We start from the raw sequence: 9,247 nt of genomic DNA, 5'->3' as shown, positions 1-9,247 counted from the left end.
TCCACAATGGAACAGAGTGGGAACCTAGTTTGGTTCAGCAATGTTATAAATCCAGATGGTTTTTTGAAAAAAGAAGAGAAGAGAGCAAGTGAGGAGAAAACAAGGGGGAGTGCGAAGAGAGCAAAAAGGAGGAAAAGAGAGGAAAAAAGAGAGCTGAGGAGGTATGCCTTTCATCTAGTGCAAGCAGAATTATGTCAATACCCGGTGGCTCTCCAGACCTAATACAAACTCCAAAGCTGAAAAAGCTATTTAAGTTTCCTAATGCCCAGCTCAATGCAGTCCCACTGTTATTTTAGGTTGACTGAATTGCACCAGTTCAGGCTGCCTAGAAATCACTACGCCTTTGCAACAGGCAACAAACATAATGGTCCTTTCAGGAAGAAATTTAGCCTGTCTCATCTGCCCGGCATTGCTAATATGAACACCATTAGGACAGCATTTAGAAGAGAGAGTTAGCACAAACATAAATAAGTACCAAGAGGCACACAAATGCCTTCACAAGTAACACAGCACTGCAGTAATGCACCAAAATTCAAAATACTCTCCCCAAAGACTGTGAGTTTTTGAGTCCAGTAAGTGGCTTACTAGAATCAGTGCTAAGGCCTCTATCGACTTCAAAGGACTTCAGACCAGATCTTTGGTTAACCTGCAAAGCATCAATACAAAAACGTCAAATTTTATGAAGTCTAGGATTTAAGTCACCCAGTTTTGAAAGGCACTCTATTATCTGGCAATTAGATATAATGGGAATATCTCTACCAATCACACAGAATTTCAGTTTGTATCGGCTAGTTTCAGCTCTGGGTTATCATTTAACCCAAAGTCCATTTATCTATTAAATGTCTGCTAGTCTGCAGACTAAAGACTCAGAGTTTTCACTTTAAAAAGATTCAGAGTTTTCCTTTTACAGCACTGCTATTTTCTAGTCAGGCAAATAAGTAAATAATTAAGAGATCGTATTTATGCACCGTTTGAGCCTTCAAAGAGTTCCGTTGAAGAGAATGATGAAAACCGCCTGAGTTACCCTGGATAGGGACAACAATTTACACTGCCAGACTCAGGCTACCCTCATCAAAATAAGGAAGAGTTCAATAGTTTGGATGTTTGTCATTACGAGCCGTCTAGGTTATACAGCTCCAAGGTGTGGCATCATCTTTTGATGGGATGGAGCAAGAGTAAAAAGAAAAGAGGCTTTATGTATGTGTATATACATATATATTTACAATGTGCACCTGTGCTGTATATATATTCTTTTGGGAATAAGGAAATTTGAAAGGAATTGCCCCCCAGTGGCTGGTGTGATAGGAGCCACAGGAAAAAAGATATGAGTGGTGTATCATTGCCATTTCTACTTTCACAAATGTCATCACGTGGATTTGGTTAGAATGGGAAATTCTAACAAACTAAATAGAGGGGAGCAGAGACCGTTACCTAGAGAATGGTCAGTGCACCTTTCTGTATTTAATGACATTTGGGTTACGTGACATTTTGCATGTCAGATAACATACAAATCATAAATTCTATGTTCCTTTAGGACAAGACAGAAATAGGTAGCAAGTTCCTAACCAGGACAACTTCCCCATGAGTTTCTGCCATTTATGTAGTGCTGTTAAGAAGTATCAGAGTGCCGAGAAATCAGAAGATGACTAGTGCTTAAGGATTTGTCTCTGCTTGCAAAGATTTTTGAGTATAGCTACTCAACCAGCTTTAAACAGACACCACATTTTAAAAAAATCAAGAGCATAAATTCTGGTGGAAGCTTTTGCTCGAGTAATCAATTTAAAAATCTTGGAAACAGTCTGAAGAGCTTTCACCACTGGCAGAGAACTGCACAGTGAGTGACAAACCCTACACTGCAAAAATACACTTGAAAATACTGAGCAGGCTCAGTACCACCATACACAGGATCGGGCAGTCCCTCTGTCTCCTTTTTTTGGTCTCTGTTGGCTTAAAAGCAAAGAAGAACGCCCAAACAATTAAGTACTGACAATACAACGTTAACTTCATTATGGATGCACATGGACTACCCATACTTTGGCTGAAAAGTGAAGATGGAATGCTCTGGGGGGAGAAAATTCTAAATCAAGTGCTTTTATTTATCAGTTTAATAGAACTATAACTTAAGAAATAAAAAACATTTGTCATACAAGTAGCTGCTGTGTTATCTTTGTGACAGACCATTTGAGACGTACAACGGTAATATCTGTGCCCTTATTCCCTGAATTAGGATCATCAATTCCTTGGCAATTGCCTAGAGTTCTTTTGAAAGTAGAAGACTATTTTCCCATTACGATTTTATACCAATTTTTATGGACTGGTAGAAAGCACACGTTTTAAATCTGGGATGTTTGTCTCAGATTCAATTTCAGATTTTTTTTTTTCTTAATGTTGACCAAGCGTCCCATCACAAAGATCACATTTTAAGGTAAATTTGAAATTGCTGGATAGTGGACTCTGAGAAGAGGTCAACGTTTTGAGGAATGTGTGAGCAAATCTTCTAATATTAAAAGAAAACTAAAATAAAATAGATTAAATTATGATCCTCCAGAAGGTTCAAACTTCAGTGGAAAAAACCTCAAAGCTAGCATCCAGCACAGGGTACTACGATATCACAAGAGGGTACAAGTGTTCAGTCAACTTCAGTAGAGCAAATTCTGATAGCGCCTTATTTAATTAAAAATAACTTGCTTCTTCTGAAAGGTAAACACCACAATGATATAGAATTTACTTACTATATTCAGGTTTTGACTCATGGAACAAAGTGTACTGAACATAGAAATACACAGTTGCAGCAAATAATACCCAAATCCTCACAGACAACCCTAAATCTGAAATTAATGTATTTTGAAACTTCTTCTTAGGCCAATTTGAATCTTACATCCTTTGATTTTATTGAACACTGTACATCCAAAGTTTTGGTACAAAACAATGGAGACATTAACACCATCAACCTCTCCGTGTTAATATTATCATCTTTGAAGAAGGCTTAGAAACATGGTCCATTCGCATTTGATGGCGGACACTGACTATAACATTGCAAAGTAACACTTCATAGCTTGATCCAACGCAGCTAACAAAACAAATGTACAATCTTTCCTTGTTTTCCCTGCTATTTCTTTGTCAAGCACCTTTTGTTCTCAGATTTGCACTGTGATGAAGATGATTCTGAAGCTGAAATCTGAGTTAACCATCCACATTATTTTGCATCTCGGTTTAGTTCTGTAACTGGCATCTTAAGCTTGCTCTAATTTCAGATACAGACCAAATTATTTTGAATATGCTAATAAATCTGCTATTTTTCTCAAAACCTATTTTGCTGGAACACTGTCTGTGATCTGTGAAGCAAGTAATTCTGCCTATCAGCTTATTGCAAACATCCACCCAAAATGTAAATGGCAGAAGCTGAGATCAGCCACCGCTCCCAACAGATTTACTGCTTTTCATGCCATACTGGGGCTACATCCTGGTGCTCTTCTCCTCAGGCTCAGCTGCATTTTGTGGCTATTTTCACTTTAAGCGTTTTCAGGGCATCAGTGCAGGATGCAGCTGTACCAACCAGAGCTGAGCCACAGACATTTGCAATCTCTTTTTATTTAAAATGTTGGGGGTTTTTGATATAAAAGGATTCTCATATGGAAGGACTTCAGACCTTGCATTTTCTAGGAATGAATTCCCTAGCATATTTATGACTAACTGGATTCTAATGAAAGCAGAATTCTCTCCCATGCAGTTAAGATGTGGCTGTATCACGTAAACAACCTAAGCCCAAAGGTCATGACAAAGCTAAGATTTTTCTAAAATAATGTGGAAAAGCCATAGTGCTTTCAGGATTAGGTGCCCCATTTTCCCCATTTATCTAATCTATAGCTGCAGTAGAGATGATATAAAAATAAGTGAAACTGGGGGAAATCCCCACAGATTTCCAAGAAATCACTGAGAACATAAAAATATTCTCAAACAGAAGAGTGCATGGGGAAAAAGAACTGATTTCTAAAACTAGAGTGCCTTCTTTAAAGAAACTTGAGGTAGCTGCAAAGTAGTGTATGTGCTGTAGTTAGAGCAATATAAAGGAACTGTATGTAATTTTAGTTTGCATAATCATTATAGCTGGCTATTCAAGCATAAAAGTGAATTTTCTGCTGTAGCAACAGTTTTAGTTTCTGTTTTTCATCATAAAACTAATTAAAAGTAGAGATGGGTTGAACTGTTAAGAAAAAGAAAAAAGTTTGCTTCTATTTGAATACTGGATTATCCATTAAGGCACAGATCACTTACCAAATACAGTTCACTGGCATTGAGTTCAAGCTGTGCCACAGAAGAAGCTCCTGAGGAGTTTTGCCAAAGCATACTTCCACAGCCTTAATATTCCTAAGATTATCCCAAAATATGTTTTTTTCCCTATGACTTTCTAAAAAAAAAAATTTCCTTTTTCCCTGGTAGTTGATGAAAGATGGCATCCCAATGTCAATTTGCTAGGAGGAGGCAATTACTACAAAAGCTGTATAAAGTGTTCAAGACCATTTTATTAAATGCATACAAAACCCCTTCACTGCTCTTAAAGACTTGCTCTTAAATTCAGCTGTGTCGCAGTCCTCTTTAAGCACATGTAAAACTAATGGAAAAATTGCCTGATACAGAAATACAAGCCTGAACTCTGAGTAGCCAAAATATTTTAAGATCTAATCCACCAAGCCTTCTGCTTGTTTACTCAGGCCTACGGGTGTAACTTGAAGCATTTTCAGGAAGAAGAGTAAATGGAAGAGGCGATTGGTGCAGTGGAAAAGCCATATCAGAACTCAAGAGAGATTTTAACATGTAGAAAATAGATATGTATTAAGAACAGTTACCAAAGACTTGATAGCATATAGACCTGGAGGCCAGAAGATGGGCTAATGAACTGTAACTTTCCATTTCACATTTCTAGGAGTTCATATTTGGAAAGCAAAATACACAATGCACACGAAAATGCACACGTTTGGAATCCTTCATCCTAGTTGAAGGTCCTGTCCTCCCCAGCATGCACAGACACATACGTATAGATAATTAGTTATCATATTTCAAAAGTATATGGTGTACTGGTATTCGTACCCCTGGCACCCGCCTTGAGCTTCTGGTAGGGACAGGGGACCCCAAGGTACCCAGACCTGGGATGTGCTCCACAGATCAGCCCCAGCCTCTCCTGTGTTGTGACAGTCCTATTACCCTATGAGTCCCAAGTACTTGAAAAGTTCTTTTCAAGAGTATTGAAACAATATTTTCCTCAAAACATACGCAATTATTTTCAGATTCTGTACTTGCGCAATGCAAGCACCTGACCTTCACCTTTTGGGAAGCAAATGATTTGAATAAACTCTCCCCCTCCTGAATGTTACAGCTGTCCCTTGGTAAGCTAGGAATTCAAACTCCCGTCCAATTTCTAATTAAAAGATGTGAATGAAAAGCTGACATTAGGTTGTGCCTGAGAAGATAGGTTGTGGGTTTTTTATTCCAGATCTGCAAATGATAAGCAATTATTTAGTCAGAGTAAGACTATTCTATGCAAATGTTCTAGAAGTTGGATGTTAATTTGACATTTGTAATACAGTATTTCCGGTGCTCAAGTCACGCAGTCAGTTTATAACATTCAGACAAATATTATGTTACCTACCGTAGCATTAAAAGTTCAAGTACATTTCTCCTAAATGCTTGCAGCGCAGTAAGAAAATTTAAATTCTGAAGAAATATGTATTATAATCGAAATATAAATATTATTAATAACTAGTTTCATAATTAAAATCGCTTTCAAAGCAGGATTTAATTTTTAATAAACCTGTAATACTCTATAGGTATGTTTGTTTATATATTCAAAACTTACTGGTATTTTAATTGCCTTATTTGTCATTGTTACTATAATAACTACTGCAAAGATAAATGCTCTTTGTCATAGTTCATCAAAAGAAAATTATTCAGATTAAGACAACATAGCAACTAAAACTGTAGAATAAAACAATAATTTCTTCCACAAAATGTATTGCTTCAGTTATACCTCGGATCATCTACAAACTTATAAAGGCATGTTTTAAGAACAAGCATCATATGCCAAAGAGATTAAGAGAAGGATCAAACACTGTTTGTAACTGAGAAATAGAAAGACACGTAAAAATAAAAAGCTGGAATTTTGCATCCCTGAGAAAGAAGAAAAATCAATTTCAAGAGACACGTGAATTAGACATGACTGATGAGAATTAAATTGCCCTAATTTCGTTTACATAAAATTCTCTTTTCAGTACAGAGTGTACCCATTAATATCTACTAATGAAATGAAATTTTCTCAATTATCTGTATTTATACAACTGTTACACATGCTGCTGATCAATAATGGTCACACAGCAGTCAACATTATTAAGGTCTCAGGGTAAGTGTCCAGAGCTTACCTGTAAATCTACAATACGGTCCAAGCAGAAAAGGACAGTCAATGGTAATATTAGCTGAAAGCGAAGAAAAGGAAATATTCTTTTTTTGTAACATAACACTAACTCAGATGCAGTATCAAATAACTAAACAGATCATTTTAGCAGGGCCAGTTGTGACAGGACAAGGGGTAATGTTTTTAAACTAAACCTGGGTAGATTTAGACTAGATCTAAGGAAAAAATTCTTTACAACGAGGGTGGTGAAACACTGGAACAGGTTGCCCTGAGAGGCGGTAGATGTCCCAAACCTTCAAGGCCAGGTTGGACGGGGCTCTGAGCAACCTGATCTGGTTGAAGATGTCCCTGCTCACTGCAGGGGGGTTGGGCTAGATGGCCTCTAAAGGTCCCTTCCAACCCAAAGCATTCATCGATTCTGTGATCATTCTTTAAACCTCCAGAAGGAACGCTCCCTTACTAGGGATGGGCTTGTGCAATACGATTAGGCCGAAGTCTTTCGCCTTGATTAGCACCATGACTTATGCTTGAGAGGAAGATGACAGAGGAGATGCATCCATGGTCTGATGCAGTACAACAAAATCCTCTGCTCTTTCTTAAAGCCAGAACATCTGGAACATGAAAATTGTTATGGGAACTGAAATTCAGAGCTGACAATAAATTCAGAAAAACGTGTCTGTGGTTTTATTTGTTTAATATCCATATTTTTCATACTAGTGTCAGTCATTTCTTTAGGTACATGCACAAGAAAGGGCTGTCCTACATCTCATTAAATAAGCAGACATTTGTACCCAGCAGTATTTTACATGGCAGAGACAAATTAGAGGCCAGTTTAGAACCTCCGGGCATACAGTCTGCCAGGTTAATACAAAAGCAACTTTGTTAACTCAAGCTAGAAAACAACTAGCATATTAGTACATTCCTTCTAGTAGAAATTAGCCTTATAGTCCTGGGAGGGTGAAAGCTGAGGCCTTGGGTAAGCCAGAGAACATCAGTGCCCATAGGCGCTACCAGAAGGTACCAGGTCCCATCACTGAAGTTGTGCTGCATGCCAGCTTATAAGAGAAATATCTCTACTGCATCTAATAATTAAATTCAAGGGAATTTCAAACAAATGCTTTATAAGTTAAAAAGCTGTATTTTTAATTCCTCTAGTGGAGGCTGAATGAAAATGAAAATGCACTTTTTAATTTAACCTCTGATCTAATTCTACAAAGTGATCAGTTGATAAATTGTTTAAGGTTACCACTTGGTACAGAAATAGTAGTAACAAAAAGCCCTGTGGACTTTTTTTTTTTTGCTTTTTCAGCTTTTTAGTGTATAAATTAAGCTAAAAGCTTGTAGACACTGTGTAGTTTACCCTGACTGCACATAGCACATACACTCTGTGAAAAAACTGTCTGAAACAATTTCAAGAGTCAAGCAAATAAAGGTCTGCTTACACTGTAAAATGCGTCAATGCGTTACCCATGGACACTTACTTCATGGAGTGCCTGCTGTAATTCTGCTCTGACTTCTTCCCTCCACCTTCCCTCCCCGCTTCCACTCAGGCAACAGCACCTAAACTAAAGCTTGGCTTAAATGCAAGGATTCAAATGAATGTGTTTGTCACTATATAGATAGTTTTGAATGTCCTTTCAGGATCCTTTAGATTATTTCTATTCAGAGGAAACCTGAGTCCTGATATGGGCATCTGTTGGACATGATTAGTATTATCTTAGAACCCTAATGCTACGACACTTTCCATTTGATCCCAGTTCCCTACCTCATTCCAGCTGGCGCATCAACCAAAGGAACTCTCTTGTCATGTAGTTTTCAAAGAAGTATTTCAAGGAAGTATTTCAAGAAGTATTACAACTTCTTGGCTTGACTGCCAAGCTTCCTTACTGCTTATTTCTATATTTAGCCTTACCTTAGCTTAAAGTCTTTTGTATAGGCTTTGCATTCAGGTCCCAAACTTTCTTGGTCTGTATGGCTCAACTTCTAGTCTCGTCTAAATATCACACCTGGCGGCTCCCACTGCTCTGCTGACTGTCAGCAAAGGAGTTTATTTTGCTTTTCAGCCTGAATGAATAATGGCCTCCATCCAGCAGCTTCACGGAGCTTCCACATCTCATCTTATGTATGCAGGAAAATGCACACACACACATATATATGTAATCTCCTTTACAGGAAAGATATGACATTTTCTATTTGTGTCCAAATCTTCACTCTTCTCAGTTTTTTTGAACACCTAACAACTAACCACTATGAAATTGTTTCTGAGAAAATATTGAACCTGTGTGGTTCCTCTGTGATTTCCCTTCAGCGGTGTCAGCCAGCCAACGCAGAAGAGACAGAACGTCTCCAGACAGCCTATAAATGCTATCTCTAGAATAATAACTCTGCAAAGTGAGCAAGAGATGAGAGAATCCCATTAGGTTACTAACGACCTTTTCTTTCCCCTGGTGACATGAGGGAAAAGCAGGAGCTTCCTGCCAACCTCCATGCCCAGCACACAGCTCAGACCGAAGTGCTGAAGTTTCCACGGCTGCCTTTGCCTCGCAGGTACTGACAAGATTACTGTGGTCCTAACCATCAAGTACATTTTACATCCTTTAAGTATCAAGTGGTAGTCAAGGATGGGAGATGAAAAGTTACACCAGCGAAGTCAAGCAAGATTCCTTCCTATCTATTCTTACTCTAGGGAAAGGTGGAGATCAATTTTCACAACCTTTAGACTTTCTTCTAACTATTCCTGAACAGGTATTTTAATAGCTATTAAAAGTAGGATCTCCTACTTGTTCCAGATCATTCTTCTTTTTTTTTTTTTTTTTTTTTAAAATTTTTTTTTTGGGTATT

Source organism: Egretta garzetta, unplaced genomic scaffold, assembly GCF_000687185.1.
Source record: "Egretta garzetta isolate BGI_Z169 unplaced genomic scaffold, ASM68718v1 scaffold411, whole genome shotgun sequence".
Classification (NCBI taxonomy): Eukaryota; Metazoa; Chordata; class Aves; order Pelecaniformes; family Ardeidae; genus Egretta; species Egretta garzetta.
Note: the sequence above shows the minus strand (reverse complement) of the source record.